This window comes from Oncorhynchus kisutch, linkage group LG2 (genome assembly GCF_002021735.2).
Source record: "Oncorhynchus kisutch isolate 150728-3 linkage group LG2, Okis_V2, whole genome shotgun sequence".
NCBI classification, from domain to species: domain Eukaryota; kingdom Metazoa; phylum Chordata; class Actinopteri; order Salmoniformes; family Salmonidae; genus Oncorhynchus; species Oncorhynchus kisutch.
In genome coordinates this window covers 33,955,554-33,977,923 of record NC_034175.2, presented here as the reverse complement: position 1 = coordinate 33,977,923, position 22,370 = coordinate 33,955,554, and positions in this window count along the sequence as shown.

Below are 22,370 nucleotides of genomic sequence, written 5' to 3'. Positions count from 1 at the left end.
GATTATGATTTGTATGCAGAATTATAAGTCTTTACGTGCATCTATATACTATAGCTCTGCTTTTACTGCATTACTACTCTATCAAAGTGCATTATGAATACATGTATTATGCATATAGGCTTCATAGAAAGTTTTACCGAAATGGTAAATGGGCTGATGCTCTGATTTCTGAATGTAGACATTGCTAAAACGTTTCATTAAGGCTCAGAAATGAGCTGTCATGAATGGACTTTTACAGCACAGCACCTCCACCTGCCTGTCAAAAGTGGAACTTGGGTTTGTACTGTTCATTAGATGATAATCTGTCAAACCAGAGCCAAATATGAATACATTTATTTATTTGACAAATGTAAAATACAGAGAGTTGTCTCAGCCGAATATAACAATACACACATTCAAAACACGAAGTCAACAGACTTATTTCCATTGGCTCTGTTTAAAACAACTTCAGTTCACTGGCATGGCATAAAAGTTACTTTAAAATATCATGAAAGTGAAAATATACTTGAGCATTAGAAATATAAAAGTCAACCACAAGTGTGTATCAGATGTATAATTTAAATAGTGGATGTATGACATAAAATACTAGTGATATGACATTGTCATGTCAGAAGTTTCACCAGGTCACTTTGTAGAAGCTCAGTGAACATATCAAAAAGATGAGGGATATCCCTTGAGATTCTCCTCCACAGCTAAACATTTGGGCACGCCAAGAAAAATGTTTGAAAGCATTTTACAACAGGAAGCGAAAATTTACATTTCTTATTAGAAGTCTAGGACACCCACCAGGGCCAATTAATTATCCCCCCCATCACAGCATTACACTGCTGAATGAGCCCTCATTAATGAATTATGCGCAGTAAAATGTTTCCCATCTAATTTGTTGCTTAGTTGTGTAAAGGGAGACATGCGTTTCTGCACACAACAGAGTGGGTTCTGTCTGTTTCTTCCCAACCTGGGACACAAACTCCAGTAACCTCTGCACAATAAGACAACATATTCCAGAGGCGCTGTCAATACCACTGACCATGAAAAGCCAATTCAGAACCTTGTATAATACAGGTGGGCAGTTATCTGTTTGTGGGTCTCCCTCTATCTTGCTCTGTCCTTCCCTCTCCTTATTTATTTAAAGACCTATTATACACAGCAGAGTTCTATGTGCTCTTTGATGAAGATATTTCCATCAGCAGCACAAATCACACAGCAGTTGTTTGTTTTCTTGGCCCCGACACAGAGATTCTTCTGCATAGCAACTTAACAACACAGCAGTTAAATATGATTACACCCAGACAGCCATCTACAGTATCAGGTATACAGGTTCTTAAGACAAGCAGCTAGAATCTGATTGTCATGTCAGCCTGGTTACTTATTGAAAACTTATGTTTTTCTTACACAAATTGAGTCTTTGTATAACAGGTTAGATAAAGTAATTAGTTTGATTATTTTGCATGTTTTCATGTCCATGTCCTGAGGATGATGGGAAATGCCTTCAAAACCAGCCACTAGTGGTAACAGTGAGCTCTATTACCATCATGTAGACTTCCGTTTTGTTAAAAAACACTGTGGATTGGGGTGGCAGATAGGTGTAATCCCATGACTCCAGATCTGAATGTCCAATGTTCAATCTTAGTTGTAGACACACATTTTTTCTTTTTTGGTTTTAACTGTTATCTCAAACCTTAACCTTTAACTTAACCATTCAGAATGAATGTAGAAACGTAATGTTTTAACCCTATCCAAAACCTTAACCAGTAACCACAAAATGTTACTTTTGGAGAAGTCAACGCATGGTTTTTAAAAAACACTTCAAAATTGGACGTTCGGAGAAATGAAAACTCAGCAAAAAAATAAACGCCCCTTTTTCAGGACCCTGTCTTTCAAAGATTCTTTGTAAAAATCAAAATAACTTCACAGATCTTCATTGTAAAGGGTTTAAACACAGTTTCCCATGCTTGCTCAATGAACCATTAACAATTAATGAACATGCACCTGTGGAACGGTCATTAAGACACTAACAGCTTACAGACCGTAGGCAAGCTTACAATTGGCTCATTCATCCCCCTCCTTTCCCCTGAAGCTATTCCCCAGGACGTTGCTGTAAATGAGAATGTGTTCTCAGTCAACTTACCTGGTAAAATAACGGTAAAATAAAAAAATTAAGGTCACAGTTATGAAAACTTAGGACACTAAAGAGGCCTTTCTACTGACTCTGAAAAACACCAAAAGAAAGATGCCCATGCTCATCTGCGTGAACATGCCTTAGGCATGCTGCAAGGAGGCATGAGGACTGCAGATGTGGCCAGGGCAATAACTTGCCATGTCCGTACTGTGAGATGCCTAAGACAGTACTACATGGAGACAAAACGGACAGCTGATTGTCCTCACAGTGGTAGACCACGTGTAACAACACCTGCACAGGATCGGTACATCCGAACATCACACCTGCGGGACAGGTACAGGATGGCAACAACAACTGCTCGAGTTACACCAAGAACACACAATCCCTCAGACTGACCGCAATAGGCTGAGAGAGGCTGAACTGAGGGCTTGTAGGTCTGTCCTCACCAGACATCACCGGCAACAACGTCGCCTATGGGCACAAACCCACCGTCGCTGGACCAGACAGGACTGGCAAAAAGTGCTCTTCACAGATGAGTTGTCTCACCAGGGGTGATGGTCAGATTCACGTTCATTGTCAAAGGAATGAGCATTACACCGAGTCCTGTACTCTGGAGCGGGATCAATTTGGAGGTGGAGGGTCCTTCATGGTCTGGGCGGTGTGTCACAGCACAATCGGACTGAGCTTGTTGTCATTGCAGGCAATCTCAACGCTGTGCGTTACAGGGAAGACATCCTCCTCCCTCATGTGGTACCCTTCCTGCAGACTCATCCTGACATGACCCTCCAGCATGACAATGCCACCAGCCATACTGCTCGTTCTGTGCGTGACATCTGGGACCTGTTGGATCGGAGGGTGAGAGTTAGGGCCATTCCCCCCAGAAATGTCTGGGACCTTGCAGGTGCCTTGGTGGAAGAGTGGGGTAACATCTCACAGCAAGAACTGGCAAATCTGGTGCAGTCCATGAGGAGGAGATGCACTGCAGTACTTAATGCAATTGGTGGCCACACCAGTTACTTTTGATTTTGACTATTGATTTTGATTATTCCATTTCTGTTAGTCAAATTTCTGTGGAACTGGTTCAGGTTATGTCTCAGTTGTTGAATCTTGTTATGTTCATACAAATATTTACACATGTTAAGTTTGCTGAAAATAAACGCAGTTGACAATGAGAGGACATTTCTTTTTTTGCTGAGTTTATATATATATATATATATATATATATATATATATATATATATACACTGTATACAGTTGAAGTCGGAAGTTTACATACACCTTAGCCAAATACATTTAAACTCAGTTTTTCACAATTTCTGATATTTAATCCTAGTAAAAATCCCCTGTTTTAGGTCAGTTAGGATCACCACTTTATTTTAAGAATATGAAATATCAGAATAATAGTAGGGAGATTTATTTATTTCAGCTTGCATTTCTTTCATCACATTCCCAGTGGGTCAGAAGTTTACATACACTCAATTAGTTTTTGGTAGCATTGCCTTTAAATTGTTAAACTTGGGTCAAACATTATGGGTAGCCTTCCAAAAGCTTCCCACAATAAGTTGTGTGAATTCTGGCCTATTCCTCCTGACAGAGCTGGTGTAACTGAGTCAGGTTTGTAGGCCTTCTTGCTCGCACACGCTTTTTCAGTTCTGCCCACACATTTTCTATAGAATTGAGGTCAGGGCTTTGTGATGGCCACTCCAATACCTTGCCTTTGTTGTCCTTAATGAAGCCATTTTGCCACAACTTTGGAAGTATGCTTGGGGTCGTTGTCCATTTGGAAGACCCATTTGCGACCAAGTTTTAACTTCCTGACTGATGTCTTGAGATTTTGCTTCAATATTATATATTCCTGCCTCATGATGTCATCTATTTTGTGAAGTGCACCAGTCTAACATGATGCTGCCACCCCCGTGATTCACGGTTGGGATGGTGTTCTTCGGCTTGCAAGCCTCCCCATTTTCCTCCCAACATAATGACGTCATTATGGCCAAACAGTTCTATTTTGTTTCATCAGACCAGGGGACATTTATCCAAAAAGTACGATCTTTGTCCCCATGTGCAGTTGCAAACCGTTGTCTGGCTTTTTAATGGCGGTTTTGGAGCAGTGGCTTCTTCCTTGCTGGGCGGCCTTTCAGGTTATGTCAATATAGGACTCGTTTTACTGTGGATATAGATACTTTTGTACCTGTTTCCTCCAGCATCTTCACCAGGTCCTTTAATGTTGTTCTGGGATTGATATGCACTTTCCGCACCAAAGTACGTTCATCTCTAGAAGACAGAACGCATCTCCTTCCTGAGCGGTATGATGGCGGCGTGGTCCCTTGGTGTTTATACTTGCGTTCTATTGTTTGTACAGATGAACGTGGTAGCTTCAGGCGTTTGGAAATTCCTCCCAAGGATGAACCAGGCTTGTGGAGGTCTACAATTTCTTTCTGAGGTCTTGGCTGATTTTATTTTATTTTCCCATGATGTCAAGCAAAAGTTTGAAGGTAGGCCTTGAAATACATCCACAGGTACACCTCCAATTGACTCAAATGTTGTCAATTAGCCTATAAGAAGCTTCTAAAGCCATTTTCTGGAATTTTCCAACCTGTTTAAAGGCACAGTCAACTTAGTGTATGTAAACTTCTGACCCACTGGAATTGTGATACAGTGAATTATAAGTGAAATAATCTGTCTGTAAACAATTGTTGGAAAAATGACTTGTGTCATGTACAAAGTAGATGTCCTAACCGACTTGCCAAAGCTATAGTTTGTTAACAAGACATTTGTGGAGTGGTTGAAAATATATCAAGAAGCTGATTAAACACCATGGTCCTTACACAGGTGCACCTTGTGCTGGGGACAAATAAAGGCCACTCTAAAATGTGCAGTTTTGTCACACAACACAATGCTACAGATCTTTCAAGTTTTAAGGGAGCGGGCAATTTGCCATGCGGCTGCTGGAGTGTCTACCAAAGCTGTTGCCAGAGCATAGAATGTTAATTTCTCTACCATAAACCGCCTCCAACGTTGTTTTAGAGAATTTGGCAGTACGTCCAATAAGCCTCACAACCGCAGACCACGTGTAACCACGCCAGCCCAGGACCTCGACATCCAGTTTCTTCACCATTGGGATCATCTGAGACCAGCCACCCAGACAGCTGATGATACTGTGGATTTGCACAACTGAAGAATTTCTGCACAAACTGTCAGAAACATCTGCAAACTCGCCGTCCTCACCATAGTCTTGACCTGACTGCATTTTGGGTCGTAACCGACTTCAGTGGGAAAATGCTCACCTTCGATGGCCGCTGGCACGCTGGAGAAGTTTGCTCTTCACGGATGAATCCCGGTTTCAACTGTACTGGGCAGATAGCGAGCGGTTTGGTGATGTCATCGCTGTAAACAGCGAGTGCCCCATGGTGGCGGTGGGGTTATGGTATGGGCAGGCATAAGCTACAGACAACAAACACAATTGCATTTTATCTTTGGCAATTTGAATGCACAGAGATACCGTGATGAGACCCTGAGGCTCATTGTTGTGCCATTCATCCACCGCCATCACCTCATGTTTCAGCATGATAATGCACGGCCCCATGTTATCGGATCTGTACACAATTCCTAGAAGCTGAAAATGTCCCAGTTCTTCCATGGCCTGCATACTAACCAAACATGTTACACATTGAGCATGTTAGGGATGCTCTGGATTGACATTAACGACAGCGCATTCCAGTTCCCGGCAATATCCAGCAACTTCACGCAACCATTGAAGAGGGTGGGACAACATTCCACAATTGACCGCCTGATTAACTCTATGTGAAGGAGATGTGTCGCACTGCATGAGGCAAATGGTGGTCACACCAGATACTGACTGGTGTCCTGATCCATGCCACTACCTTTTTGAAGGTATCTGTGACCAACAGATGCATATCTGTATTCCCAGTCATGTGAAATCCATAGATTAGGGCCTAATGAATTTATTTCAATTGACTAGTTTGCTCATATAAACTGTAACTCAGTAAAATCTTAGAAATGGTTGCATGTTGCGTTTATATTTTTGTTCAGTGAATTATATATATTGTATATACACACATACTCACACATGAATTATATTTTTATTAGGAAAAGTGACAATAACATTTACTTCCATTGTGTGTTAAAAAAACTTTCCAGCTGAGTAAACCTTTGGTTGATGAACCTCAGGTTTGAGGTCAATTCCATTTAAATTCCAGTCAATTCAGGAAAGTACCTTGAAATTCCAATTATTTTAAATGTTTTTCAATGAGGAACATGTGTAATTTGAATCTGGTTTAGTTTCTGAATTGACTGGCATTGAAATGGAATTAACCACAACCCATGATGACTAATGATAAAATAATACATGCTGTATCTCCAAACAATCACTAGAGGGCAACACTGCCTGGCATGTCTTGCAATGAGAATGGGCCGAGCGTTACGATATGGAATAGCATGAATACAATGAGGGATTCCGTGTACAGCACTTTAAAATTAAAGTGAATGTGATCTCTAAAGCAAACGGGATATTGTTTGAAGAGATTCCATTGTGTATGATGATGTCATGCAAGGAAGCTGAGTTGAGCTGAAAAATCGAAAGGGAAACTATCGGAGATACACTGTCAAAACATTGGAGGTAGAACGGGTAGGTTAATTACCTGAGAAAGGTAGAAACAATGTAAAAATATTTTTGCAACGTTTCCAGAGCCAGTCAGTTGCACAACATTGGGATCTATGTGGCATAGATTTGAGTTCTTCTACAGCGGTAGCTATATCAAATCAAATCAAATGTATTTATATAGCCCTTCGTACATCAGCTGATATCTCAAAGTGCTGTACAGAAACCCAGCCTAAAACCCCAAACAGCAAGCAATGCAGGTGTAGAAGCACGGTGGCTAGGAAAAGCTCCCTAGAAAGGCCAAAACCTAGGAAGAAACCTAGAGAGGAACCAGGCTATGTGGGGTGGTACTCCAGCTATACAGTACTGGATTTATTGTTGTTACTATCCAACTTACATGTATGTTTTGCTTTCTCTCACAGTCCTGTCAAATTACCACTGTACAGCTGTTATGGTGATCAGGGTTGACTTTAATTCAGTTAGTTCAGTAAAATGAAAAGTCTTCACAATAAATGATGGGCGATTTGAATGAAATGATTCACTGAATTGACCCCAGCCCTGGTGGTGACTATACAACATACTCTTCATACAGGGAGAAGATGGAGTTTAGTTCAGTCGAAAAGCAAGAGGTTTGTGTTGTTCAATGGCACCTTGTAGAGGTCGACCGATTATGATTTTTCAACGCAGATACCAATTATTGGAGGACCAAAAAAAAGCAGATACCGATGAATCGGCCGATTTAAAAAAATTTTATTTATCTATTTGTAAAAATGACAATTACAACAATACTGAATGAACACTTTTATTTTAACTTAATGTAATACATCAATAAAATCCATTTAGCCTCAAATAAATAATGAAACATGTTCAATTTGGTTTATGATAATGCAAAAAGAAAGTCTTGGAGAAGAAAGTGAAAGTGCAATATGTGCCATGTAAAAAAGCTAACGTTTAAGTTCCTTGCTATTCTTTCAGTGAAATGCAGAACCGTTCCGTATTTTATCTAACGGGTGGCATCCCTAAGTCTAAATATTGCTGTTACATTGCACAACCTTCAATGTTATGTCATAATTATGTAAAATTCTGACAAAAAATTCTGGCAACGAGCCAGGCGGCCCAAACTGTTGCATATACCCTGACTCTACGTGCAACGCAAGAGAAGTGACACAATTTCACCTGGTTAATATTGCCTGCTAACCTGGATTTCTTTTAGCTAAATATGCAGGTTTAAAAATATATACTTTTGTGTATTGATTTTAAGAAAGGTATTGATGTTTATGGTTAGGTACATTCGTGCAACGATTGTGATTTTTTTGCAAATGTGCTTTTGTTAAATCATCCCCCGTTTGGCGAAGTTGGCTGTCTTTGTTAGGAAAATATAGTCTTCACACAGTTCGCAATGAGCCAGGCGGCCCAAACTGCTGCATATACCCTGACTCTGTTGCAAGAGAAGTGACGCAATTTACCTAGTTAAAAGAAATTCATGTTAGAAGGCAATACTAACTAAATATGCAGGTTTAAAAATATATAATTGTGTATTGATTTTAAGAAAGACATTGATGTTTATGGTTAGGTCCACGTTTGGAGCAACGAGTCCTTTTTTGTGAATGCGCACCGCATCGATTATATGCAAGGCAGGACACGCTAGATAAACTAGTAATATCATCAACCATGTGTAGTTATAACTAGTGATTATGATTGATTGATTGTTTTTTATAAGATAAGTTTAATGCTAGCTAGCAACTTACCTTGGCTTCTTACTGCATTCGCGTAACAGGCAGGCTCCTCGTGGAGTGCAATGTAAGGCAGGTGGTTAGAGCGTTGGACAAGTTAACCGTATGGTTGCAAGATTGAATCTCCGAGCTGACAAGGTAAACATCTGTCGTTCTGCCCCTGAACAAGGCAGGTAACCCACCGTTCCTAGCCCGTCATTGAAAGTAAGAATGTGTTCTTAACTGACTTGCCTAGTTAAATAAAGGTGTAATATATACAGTCAAAAAAAAAAATATATATATATATAGTCAAAAAAATAAAGGGAACAGTAAAATAACACATCCTAGATCTGAATGAATGAAATATTTTTATTAAAAACTTTTTTCTTCACATAGTTGAATGTGCTGAGAACAAAATCACACAAAAATTATCAATGGAAATCAAATTTATCAACCCATGGAGGTCTGGATTTGGAGTCACACTCAAAATTAAAGTGGAAAACCAACGCTACAGGCTGATCCAACTTTGATGTAATGTCCTTAAAACAAGTCAAAATGAGGCTCAGTAGTGTGTGTGGCCTCCACGTGCCTGTATGACCTCCCTACAACGCCTGGGCATGCTCCTGATGAGGTGGCGGATGGTCTCCTGAGGGATCTCCTCCCAGACCTGGACTAAAGCATCCGCCAACTCCTGGACAGTCTGTGGTGCAACGTGGCATTGGTGGATGGAGCGAGACATGATGACCCAGATGTGCTCAATTGGATTCAGGTCTGGGGAACGGGCGGGCCAGTCCATAGCATCAATGCCTTCCTCTTGTAGGAGCTGCTGACACACTCCAGCCACATGAGGTATAGCATTGTCTTGCATTAGGAGGAACCCAGGGCCAACCGCACCAGCATATGGTCTCACAAGGGGTCTGAGGATCTCATCTCGGTACCTAATGGCAGTGAGGCTACCTCTGGCGAGCACATGGAGGGCTGTGCGGCCCCCAAAGAAATGCCACCCCACACCATGACTGACCCACCTCCAAACCGGTCATGCTGGAGGATTTTGCAGGCAGCAGAATGTTCTCCACGGCGTCTCCAGACTCTGTCACGTCTGTCCCATGTGCTCAGTGTGAACCTGCTTTCATCTGTGAAGAGCACAGGGCGCCAGTGGCGAATTTGCCAATCTTGGTGTTCCCTGGCAAATGCCAAACGTCCTGCACGGTGTTGGGATGTAAGCACAACCCCCACCTGTGGACGTCAGCCCCTCATACCACCCTCATGGAGTCTGTTTCTGACCGTTTGAGCAGACACATGCACATTTGTGGCCTGCTGGAGGTCATTTTGCAGGGCTCTGGCAGTGCTCCTCCTGCTCCTCCTTGCACAAAGGCTGAGGTAGCGGTCCTGCTGCTGGGTTGTTGCCCTCCTACGGCCTCCTCCACGTCTCTTGATGTACTGGCCTGTCTCCTGGTAGCGCCTCCATGCTCTGGACACTACGCTGACAGACACAGCAAACCTTCTTGCCACAGCTCGCATTGATGTGCCATCCTGGATGAGCTGCACTACCTGAGCCACTTGTGTGGGTTGTAGACTCCATCTCATGCTACCACTAGAGTGAAAGCACCGGCAGCATTCAAAAGTGACCAAAACATCAGCCAGGAAGCAAAGGAACTGAGAAGTGGTCTGTAGTCACCACCTGCAGAACCACTCCTTTATTGGGGGTGTCTTGCTAATTGCCTATAATTTCCACCTGTTGTCTATTCCATTTGCACAACAGCATGTGAAATTTATTGTCAATCAGTGTTGCTTCCTAAGTGGACAGTTTGTTGTCTAGTGGACAGTTTGATTTCAGTTTGATTTCACAGAAGTGTGATTGACTTGGAGTTACATTGTGTTGTTTAAGTGTTCCCTTTATTTTTTTGAGCAGTATATATATATATATATATATATATATATATATATATATATATTTTTTTTTTTATATATATAAATATAAAAAAATATATATAAAATATATATATAAAAATATTGGACAAATCTGTGTCCAAAAATGCCGATTTACGATTGTTATGAAAACTTGAAATCGGCCCTAATTAATTGGCTATTCCGATTAATCAGTCGACCTCTAATTAGGATCAAGAATCGTTACCCCTACCCGATGTCCGCCGCCTTGGAGTTGGCCATAGGAGCCCAATTCTTCACCAAACTGGACCTCTGCAATGCTTAAAATCTGGTGAGAATCAGGGAGGGAGATGAGTGGAAAACTGTCTTTAACACCCCTAGAGGTCACTGAGTATTAAGTCATGACCTTCAGAATATGGAACTCACCGGCAGTCTTTCAGGCACTGATCAATGACACTCTTAGGGATATGTGAATCTGTTCGTCTTTGTTTACCTCGACGACATCCTGATCTTCTCCAAAAACACTTCAGGAACACATACGGCCCTGTCCCACCTCATTCAAGCAGGTTTTTGCAGGAATCCCAAGGCTGACAGGGCATTCATAGAGATCAAGGGACGTTTCACCTCCGGACCCATCCTCGTTTATCCTGATCCTACTCGCCCCTTTGTGGTAGAGGTGGACATCTCGGATACCGGAGCTGGGGCGGTCCTTTCACAGCGAAAAGAGGAGGACAAGAAACTTCACCTATGCGCCTTTCTCTTCAAGCGGTTCTCGACCACCGAAAGGCAACTACGATGTAGGTAACCGGGAGCTCTTGGCAGTTAAGTGAGCCCTTGAGGGGTGGAGACACTGGTTGGAACCACTGCTTCATCTTCTGGTCTCTTCTCTGCACCTGGGTCCAACTTTACCACATCACCGTTAAAGCATCTCTTAATCCCTTCTCTTAACATGTATGGCCCCAAAACATAATCAAGCAGCTGACCAATTACGCAAGACTAGTTCTAAGTTAACTGAGATTAATCGACAACTGGATACATTTATTTATTTATAAAGTGAAACTATCCTCCGCATTAGAGTATCTCTAAAAGTACAAGTTTAACCAGTATTTCAGTTGTTTTTACCATCCCATGAAGAAGTGTGGCAGGCCTGTGAGGAAGGATTCTACAGCCATGATGATACAGCCCATAGCAATGAGCCTGGGCCGGTGCAGCTTCGCCCCAAAATGGCTGACCACAGCCAGGAACAGCAGGTTACCTGTAAGAAACCACAACACTACAGTTGCCAGGAATCGCAAATGATAAACGCTGTTTAATTTAAAAAAAATTAAATGGCATATCAGTTTGGAGACTAGTCTGCAACATAGCATCACATAAAACAATGTTAGGGGTTTGACAGTAGAGTCATGGACAAACGCCAGTCTATCAATTAATAGGAACAACTATAAAACTGGACAGTATTGAGAGCAGAGTCTGATTGAACCACAAAAAAATTGATCATCTGTAGTCTGTATCTGGTTTTTACTACATTAATTCTCAAGCAACTCAATGTTATTGTTGATACCCATCTCAAAGAGTCCGATGAGAGAGCTGGACAGGTCAAAGTGTCTCTCTGAGTGATGGCACTCTTCATGTAGGTCCCTGACAGAGCCTTGGTGAAGGAGGCGAACAACAGGGCCACGATGAACTGCTGACAAACACAAGAGAGAGAACATTAGTGTGTGTTTGTCCGTGTGCATGTGCATGCGTGGATGCATGTGCAGACAGAGTGCATGTGTAGCTGAGGTGGCCTGCAATAGTAAAAAGAACGGACACAATCTCCTAGACAAAATCCAGTACAAGTAAGCTACTCAGTAAACATAGTCTCTGTGACTCTTATTTTTTTTTTTATACCTCAGCTAGCATCAAGCTAACATATACACTCACTCAATGTAAATCACGTTCTTCTCTCACTCAGTTCGACACAAAGCCAAAACAAAACCTTTCCTAACGTGATAATATCTGGACAAAGTTGTTAAATAGCACGTTATTACATATTGTGTATATATTTGAACGTTTGGAAGTTCTGTTACTTACCTGTAATAGTAAAAAGAACAGACACAGTTTACCTGTAACGTTCTGGTCCTTATTCTGCAGAATGATGAGCGCTTGACCAGAACTTGCTGTTTCTCCTGCTACAACAGTGCAACAGTGCCATCTATTGGCCTGATGGACTGCTAACGTGAAAGTATGTAGAAAATACCATTTAGATTCATTAAGACAAATATATAAACAAATTGGGGGGGGGGGAATAAATAATAAATCTGTGTCCGTTTTTAGTGACATTGTTTTCAACCCATTACACATGCACAATCATACATGTGCATTTTAAAGCATTATTAAGATCCTTGAGTGTTGAACTGCAGGGGCGTTTGGTGGCCTGCTTGTCAGGGACACACATCTCCTGTTGGCTGGTAAGCTTCGCTCTGTCCTCTGCTGAATCACCCATCCTATCCAGTCAGATACACAAAAAACAGATACATTTCACGTGAACAAGGGAAGTGTTCCAAAAACATGTTTTCATGTAATCTTGTGTGAAGATAATGTGATAACATTTAAAGCAACATGTGATTACATTAAACTACACATGTGAAAATGTGATCACGTTGTGTTCCAAAACATGTTTTCACATGATTTCACATAAAATGTAAGTTGGAATCATGTGGTCTTTCTGTCAGGGCAGGAATATAAGATGCATTTTGATGTTATGTTTGATGTTGCATGATCTTGAACATTCAATGTTCTTTGAGGTTCTTCCATGTTCCTTTCTATGTATTTTTCATTTTACTTTCCCTCAGTCCTTTTCACTTTTTTGGCAAAAATCAAATCAAATGTATTTATATAGCCCTTCTTCCATCAGCTGATATCTCAAAAGTGCTGTACAGAAACCCAGCCTAAAACCTCAAACAGCAAGCAATGCAGGTGTAGAAGCATGGTGTCTATGAAAAACTCCCTAGAAAGGCCAGAACCTAGGAAGAAACCTAGAGAAGAACCAGGCTATGAGGGGTGGTCAGTCCTCTTCTGGCTGTGCCAGGTGGAGATTATAACAGAACATGGCCAAGATGTTAAAATGTTCATAAATGATAAATAAATAATAATAATCACAGTAGTTGTCGAGGGTGCAACAAGTCAGCACCTCAGGAGTAAATGTCAGTTGGCTTTTCATAGCCGATCATTGAGAGTATCTCTACCGCTCCTGCTGTATCTAGAGAGTTGAAAACAGCAGGTCTGGGACAGGTAGCACATCCAGTGAACAGGTCAGGGTTCCATAGCCGCAGACAGAACAGTTCAAACTGGAGCAGAGGCACGGCCAGGTGGACTTGGGACAGCAAGGAGTCATCATGCCAGGTAGTCCTGAGGCATGGTTTTAGGGCTCAGGTCCCCCAAGAGAGAGAAAAAAAGAAAGAAAGAAAGAAAGAAAGAAAGGAGAGAATTAGAGAGAGCATACTTAAAGTCACACAGGACACTGGAGAAATACTCCAGATATGACAGACTGACCCTAGCCCCCCGACACATAAACTACTGCAGCATAAATACTGGAGGCTGAGACAGGAGGGGTCAGGAGACACTGTGGCCCCATTTGATGATACCCCCGGACAGGGCCAAACAGGCAGGATATAATCCCACCCACTTTGCCAAAGCACAGCCCCCACACCACTAGAGGGATATCTTCAACCACCAACTTACCATCCTGAGACAAGGCCGAGTATAGCCCACAAAGATCTCCGCCACGGCACAACCCAAGGGGGGACGCCAACCTAGACAGGAAGATCATGTCAGTGACTCAACCCACTCAAGTGACGCACCCCTCCTAGGGACGGCATGGAAGTGCACCAGTAAGCCAGTGACTCGGCCCCAGTAATAGGGTTAGAGGCAGAGAATCCCAGTGGAGAGAGGGGAACCGGCTAGGCAGAGACAGCAAGGGCGGTTCGTTGCTCCAGTGCCTTTCCGTTCACCTTCACACTCCTGGGCCAGACTACACTCAATCATTGGACCTACTGAAGAGATGAGTCTTCAATAAAGCTGTTTGCTTAGCAATTCTAGGGACAATTAGGAGGCCTGCGTCTTGTGACCGTAGCGTATGTGTAGGTATGTACATCAGGACCAAATCGAAAAAATAGGTAGGAGCAAGCCGATGTAATGCTTTGAAGGTTAGCAGTAAAACCTTGAAATCAGCCCTTGCCTTAACAGGAAGCCAGTGTAGGTAGGCTAGCACTGGAGTAATATGATCAATTTTTTTTGTCAGGTTCTAGTCAGGATTCTAGCAGCCGTATTTAGCACTAACTGAAGTTTATTTAGTGCTTTATCCGGGTAGCAGGAAAGTAGAGCATTGCAGTAGTCTAACCTAGAAGTAACAAAAGCATGGATGAATTTTTCTGCATAAATTTTGGACAGAAAATGTCTGATCTTTGCATTGTTACGCAGATGGAAAAAAGCTGTCCTTGAAACAATCTTGATATGTTCGTCAAAAGAGAGATCCGGGTCCAGAGTAACGCCGTGGTCCTTCACAGTTTTTTTTGAGACGACTGTACAACCATCAAGATGAATTGTCAGATTCAACAGAAGATCTCTTTGTTTCTTGGGACCTTGAACAAGCATCTCTGTTTTGTCCAAGTTTAAAAGTAGAACGTTTACAGCCATCCACTTCCTTCTATCTGAAACAAAGGCTTCCAGCGAGGGAAATTTGGGGTCTTCACCATGTTTCCTTGAAATGTACAGCTGTGTGTCATCTGCATTGCAGTGAAAGTTAACATTATGTTTTCTAATGACATCCCCAAGAGGTCAAATATATAGTGAAAACAATAGTGGTCCTAAATCGGAACCTTGAGGAACACCGAAATTTACAGTTGATTTGTCAGAGGGCAAACCATTCACAGAGACAAACGGATATCTTTCCGACAGATAAGATCTAAACCAGGCCAGAACTTGTCCGTGTAGACCAATTTGGGTTTCCAATCTCTCCAAAAGAATGTGGTGATCGATGGTATCAAAAGCTGCACTAAGGTCAAGGAGCACGAGGACAGATGCAGAGCCACGGTCTGACGCCATTACAAGGTCATTTACCACCTTCACAAGTGCAGTCTCAGTGCTATGATGGGGTCTAAAACCAGACTGAAGCATTTCGTATACATTGTTTGTCTTCAGGAAGGCAGTGAGTTGCTGCGCAACAGCTTTTTATAAAAAATGTTGTGAGGAACGAGAGATTAGATATAGGCCGATATTTAAAAAAATATTTTCTGGGTCAAGGTTTGGCTTTTTCAAGAGAGGCTTTATTACTGCTACTTTTGAGTTTGGTACACATCCGGTGGATAGAGAGCCATTTATTATGTTCAACATAGGAGGGGCAAGCACAGGAAGCAGCTCTTTCAGTAGTTTAGTTGGAATAGGGTCCAGTATGCAGCTTGAGGGTTTAGAGGCCATGATTATTTTCATCATTGTGTTAAGAGATACTTGATCCTAGGTCCTGGCAGAGTTGTGCAGAGTCAGGACAACTGAGCTTTGGAGGAATACGCAGATTTAAAGAGGAGTCCGTAATTTGCTTTCTAATGAGTGTCTCCCTTGATCCTAGGTCCTGGCAGAGTTGTGCAGACTCAGGACAACTGAGCTTTGGAGGAATACGCAGATTTAAAGAGGAGTCCGTAATTTGCTGTCTAATGATCATGATTTTTTCCTCAAAAAGTTCATGAATTTATTACTGCTGAAGTGAAAGTCATCCTCCCTTGGGGAATGCTGCTTTTTTGTTAGCTTTGCGACAGTATCAAAAATAAATGTTGGATTGTTCTTATTTTCCTCAATTGGGTGGAAAAATAGGATGATCGAGCAGCAGTGAGGGCTCTTCGATACTGCACGGTACTGACTTTCCAAGCTAGTCGGAAGACTTCCAGTTTGGTGTGGCGCCATTTCCGTTCCAATTTTCTGGAAGCTTGCTTCAGAGCTCATGTATTTTCTGTATACCAGAGAGCTAGTTTCTTATGACAAATGTTTTTAGTTTTTAGGGGTGCAACTGCATCTAGGGTATTGCGCAAGGTTAAACTCTTTAGGGATAGGGGGCAGCATTGGGAAGTTTGGATGAGAAGCGTGCCCAAAGTAAACTGCCTGTTACTCAGGCCCAGAAGCTAGAATATGCATATAATTAGTAGATTTGGATAGAAAACACTCTAAAGTTTCCAAAACTGTTACAATATTGTCTGGGAGTAAAACTGAAGTCATATGGCAGGTCGAAAACCTGAGAAATATCCAACCAGGAAGTGGGAATTCTGAGGTTTGTCGTTTTCAAGTGAATGCCTATCGAATATCCAGTGTCTGTGGGGTCAGATTGCACTTCCCAATGCTTCCACTAGATGTCAACAGTCTTTAGCACATTGTTTCAGGCTTCTATTGTGAAAGGGGAGTGAATAAGACCACAAGCAGGTGGTTCAGCTGAAAGCCATGAGTTGAGTATCGCGCGTCGCCATGAGCGCAATCTCCGTTCCCTTTCCTTTCTAATGAAAACAGTATTGTCCGGTTGAAACATTATTGAATATTTATGATAAAAACACCCTAAGGATTGATTAGACACATCGTTTCTATGACGTCAAATGGAACTTTTCTGACTTTTCGTCTAGACTTTGTGCCCACACTTTGTGCATTTGGATTACTGGACTAAACGCACGAACAAAAAGGAGGTTTTTGGACATAAAGATTAACTTTATCGAACAAAACGAACATTTATTGTCTAACATGGAGACCTGGGAGTGCCATCAGATGAATTTTAACGCTATTTCTTTTGTGACTTTTGTGACACCTCTCCTTGGCTGGAAAATGGCAAACTTTATAGGCATCTTTTGAAATATTTTGTAGTGACGTTGTGTTTTTTGTAAGCTGTTTTTTTCTGGATCAAACGCGCTTTATAAATGGACATTTTGGATATATATGGGCGGAATTAATCAAACAAAAGGACCAATTGTGATGTTTATGGGACATATTGGAGTGCCAACAAAAGAAGCTCGTCAAAGGTAATGCATGTGTAGCGCCTGCAGGGTTGAAATATGCTAATTGAAATGCATTCCAGGTGACTACCTCATGAAAAGGTTTGAGAGAATGCCAAGAGTGTGCAAAGCGGTCATCAAGGAAAAGGATGGTAACTTCAAAGAATCTTTTTTGCTTACGACATGATTCCAATTGTGCTATTTCATAGTTTTGATCTCTTCACTATTATTCTAAAATGTAAAAAATGGTAAAATAAAGAAAACACCATAAATGAGTAGGTGTGTCCAGACTTTTAACTGGTACTGTATATATTGTGATATTGCAAATATGGTACATTCCAAGGTTGCAAAGCTCTTGGAGACTTACCCAGAAAGACTCATAGCTTTAATTGTTGCCAAAGGTGATTCTAACATGTATTGTGAATACTTATGTAAATTAGATATTTCTGTATTTCCTTTTCAATACATTTGAGAAAAAAATAAATTACTTTTTTTCACTTTGTCATTATGGGGTATTGTCTGTAGCTGGGTGAGATGACAAAACTATAATTTAACCCATTTGGAATTCAGGCTGTAAGAAAACAAAATGAGGAGTAAGTTAAGGGACACTTTCTGAAGGCATTGTATATCTGCAAGAAAGTGATAAATGAGCGGCTCTTTGAAAGGGGGCCATATAAACATTGCCTTATTTTTAAAAAAAATAGCTATAATGCTATCATCGGCATAGTTTCTCAGTCCAAATCTTCATTCTGGTATAAACAAAGCAATCTGATCATACTCCAGTAAAATACACGCTACAGGGAATGCAAAAAAAAAAAAGGCTTCTGCAAAGCACATATACATTGTCCAATCAACATCCACACATTGATTTCATTCTTCGGGTCTTAATTCAAACTCAAACTCACTTGGAATAAAATGCTCATTCAGTGTCTTGTGTGTGAGAGATTAGCATTAATGTGTGTGTATGTGTGTGGGGTCAAGTTTGGACGGTCGTACATATGCAAATAGCCGAGATTGTATATATACAGTGCCTTGCGAAAGTATTCGGCCCCCTTAAGTTAATACTTTGTAGCGCCACCTTTTGCTGCGATTACAGCTGTAAGTCGCTTGGGGTATGTCTCTATCAGTTTTGCACATCGAGAGACTGAAATGTTTTCCCATTCCTCCTTGCAAAACAGCTCGAGCTCAGTGAGGTTGGATGGAGAGCATTTGTGAACAGCAGTTTCAGTTCTTTCCACAGATTCTCGATTGGATTCAGGTCTGGACTTTGACTTGGCCATTCTAACACCTGGATATGTTTATTTTTGAACCATTCCATTGTAGATTTTGCTTTATGTTTTGGATCATTGTCTTGTTGGAAGACAAATCTCCGTCCCAGTCTCAGGTCTTTTGCAGACTCCATCAGGTTTTCTTCCAGAATGGTCCTGTATTTGGCTCCATCCATCTTCCCATCAATTTTAACCATCTTCCCTGTCCCTGCTGAAGAAAAGCAGGCCCAAACCATGATGCTGCCACCACCATGTTTGACAGTGGGGATGGTGTGTTCAGGGTGATGCGCTGTGTTGCTTTTACGCCAAACATAACGTTTTGCATTGTTGCCAAAAAGTTCAATTTTGGTTTCATCTGACCAGAGCACCTTCTTCCACATGTTTGGTGTGTCTCCCAGGTGGCTTGTGGCAAACTTTAAACAACACTTTTTATGGATATCTTTAAGAAATGGCTTTCTTCTTGCCACTCTTCCATAAAGGCCAGATTTGTGCAATATACAACTGATTGTTGTCCTATGGACAGAGTCTCCCACCTCAGCTGTAGATCTCTGCAGTTCATCCAGAGTGATCATGGGCCTCTTGGCTGCATCTCTGATCAGTCTTCTCCTTGTATGAGCTGAAAGTTTAGAGGGACGGCCAGGTCTTGGTAGATTTGCAGTGGTCTGATACTCCTTCCATTTCAATATTATCGCTTGCACAGTGCTCCTTGGGATGTTTAAAGCTTGGGAAATCTTTTTGTATCCAAATCCGGCTTTAAAATTCTTCACAACAGTATCTCGGACCTGCCTGGTGTGTTCCTTGTTCTTCATGATGCTCTCTGCGCTTTTAACGGACCTCTGAGACTATCACAGTGCAGGTGCATTTATACGGAGACTTGATTACACACAGGTGGATTGTATTTATCATCATTAGTCATTTAGGTCAACATTGGATCATTCAGAGATCCTCACTGAATTTCTGGAGAGAGTTTGCTGCACTGAAAGTAAAGGGGCTGAATAATTTTGCACGCCCAATTTTTCCGTTTTTGATTTGTTAAAAAAGTTTGAAATATTCAATAAATGTCGTTCCACTTCATGATTGTGTCCCACTTGTTGTTGATTCTTCACAAAAAAATACAGTTTTATATCTTTATGTTTGAAGCCTGAAATGTGGCAAAAGGTCGCAAAGTTCAAGGGGGCCGAATACTTTCGCAAGGCACTGTATATGTATAATTGAAACTGACTTTACAACTCACTGTACAGCTTTAGTGTGTCTGTGCATCATAGGTACAACTGTAAGCAATTCCGTTCTCAAATGTCTGTTTAATGTGAGAAACAAAATGAAGAACACCTGTTAGACCATTACAATGCGGACTGTCATGCATTTTCACTATTACCAACAAGACAATGAAGTGAAACGTGCCATGGAGACTTATAACGGATACTTTCCTAACACCAAAAGTCCCCACGCTGAGCGATATTGTTTACTACACTATTATGCATACAATCCAAGTCATACGTTTATTGTCATTCATACTCTTATTTTTAACTGAACATCTTTGCAAAAGTGTTCATTGTGTCAATTCAGAGCTCAGAAATATTTGAATAATGTGCTTAAGGGGACTGACACTCAAGGCGCACAACAGGATAACACAACAACCACATTTTTAATTGACATGTAATGTAGTGCATTGGTGTCTAGATCCCTGTTGGGTGGCAAAGTGTCACAAGAATCCTGTGGGGAGAGAAAACAAGAGAATACATTAAATTCATGGGTGTTAACTAATCAGGGTTCAACAAAGCACTTCAAGTCCACAATTCCTTCAAAAGAGAGAGAGAAGGAGAAAGGAGTGTGGTCCCTGCAGTAGGACTACATGCTGGCCATGAGGTTCTCCAAGTGGTACTCCAGGAGGCTGTGAAGAGCTCAGTGTCCAGAGACTCTGGGTTAAAGTACCAGGCCAGCTGCTGGCCAAACATGTCATCTAGCAGAGCCATCAGCCCACCCTGAAGAGAACACCACACAACACATAGAAAGTGTCTCTGAGTTACTAGCTTATCAAGAGGAGAGAGACAATTAGAAATACTCCCCCGAAAATGGTTAACCATGAATAAATAAAAAGGAAGTACACTAAGAATATGGAAGTAAACAGGAAGTAACCTCTTGACTCTTACATTGAGCAGCAGCAGATATCTGTCAGCCTCTGGCTCCATATTGGTAGCAGTGGGCAGGAAGGAGTACAAGGGAGCGTACAGACAGACGCTCCACGAACCCACCAGGGTGCTAAAGGAAACAAAGGAGGGGAAAAGAGGAGAGAATAGAAGAGAAGAGGAATTTAAGTGAAACTGCTAATAGAGAGATCAAAACATGTACCAGTGAGATGCTACTTACCACCATCAGGGACTTCTGAGCTGTCATCATCCCAAACAGCACCAGCTCAAAGAGGACATCTATCATGATCACAGGATGGATCTAGGACAAGAAAACACGTTGTGAGAAAATAGGAATGATTTCATATAGATCAGCTACTGTGATGTATAAAATACATGCATGTGGAAGAACTCAGTGAGACTTGAAAGAGTTAATGAACTCACCTTTGCCTCAGCCAGCTCCCTTTCAATGTCATTCCGCTTGGAGGGGTCACTCAGGTAGTCCACAAAGTCATTATAGGTACGGATGAACTTGGCCTCGTCCTATGACAAAGAAAGGAGCATCTTAGTGAACAGAACACATTTCCCCTCAGGGACACTCTCTTTCCCTTGAAAGAGAATGAGTTAGTGAGTTACCATGTGGTTGGCCTGAACCAGTGTTCCCAGGACGACCTTTCCCCCCACAAACAGATGGTTCCTGCTCAGAGTGGAACCAAGCAGGGTCTAGGAAAGAGGGAAGAGTTAGGGTGAGACATCTTCCTCTAGGAGACAGAATAAGAAGTCACAGAGAGAAAAAGAAAAGTGGGTCCACTCACAGTGAAGGCCTGGCGCAGGGAGACGAGCCTCAGGGCGATGTCCTCCATTCTCTTGGTGGTAAGGTAGAGGCTGTGAAAGGGAGGCCTCTTTCTCTTCGCCCACCACTCAGCAGTTCACTGACCCAGAGCCTGAGGGCCACAACTGCTATGAGGTCAGGGAATGGAGCATGTCAACATGTCAACCATTAGAGTCAAATGGGGGATAAGAGCATTATGACCACTATCCTTCAGCATCTGACAAGCCCAGACTACACAGACATTTAGAGGAACTCACATTAGCAGAGGAACCTCCCTCTCCTCAGGCAGCAGGTCCTCCTCCCAGCCCTACGACAACAAAACAAGCATTCAAAATCAGTGACCAGTGCAATGACATAACACACAATCGGTCAATGGAAGGATCTTAATGCTCCTAGTCAATAGTATGTGTGTGTAACGTCTGACCTCATAGCAGTTGTGGCCCTCAGGCTCTGGGTCAGTGAACTGCTGAGTGGTGGGCGAAGAGAAAGAGGCAGCATCCGACCACGGTGAAGAGAGAAGCCCGTCCAGTCCCATGTGGAGAGTGGCGTACACCACTGAGACATCAGTCTGCTGCTCAAAACACACACAACACACCTGTTTACCACACACACATTATTAGAAACCACACCAAATCTAATGCAAAAATGCCCAGTAATGTCTAGTCTATATACATAGGAAATCGTTTATTTACCTGGTAGCAGCTAAGTGTCATGTCCACAGACGTCTCGTGGCGGAGGTGAGACGCATAGTGGGTCACCCTGCCAGCCACACACTGACAGAGAGAGAATACATGTTAAGGC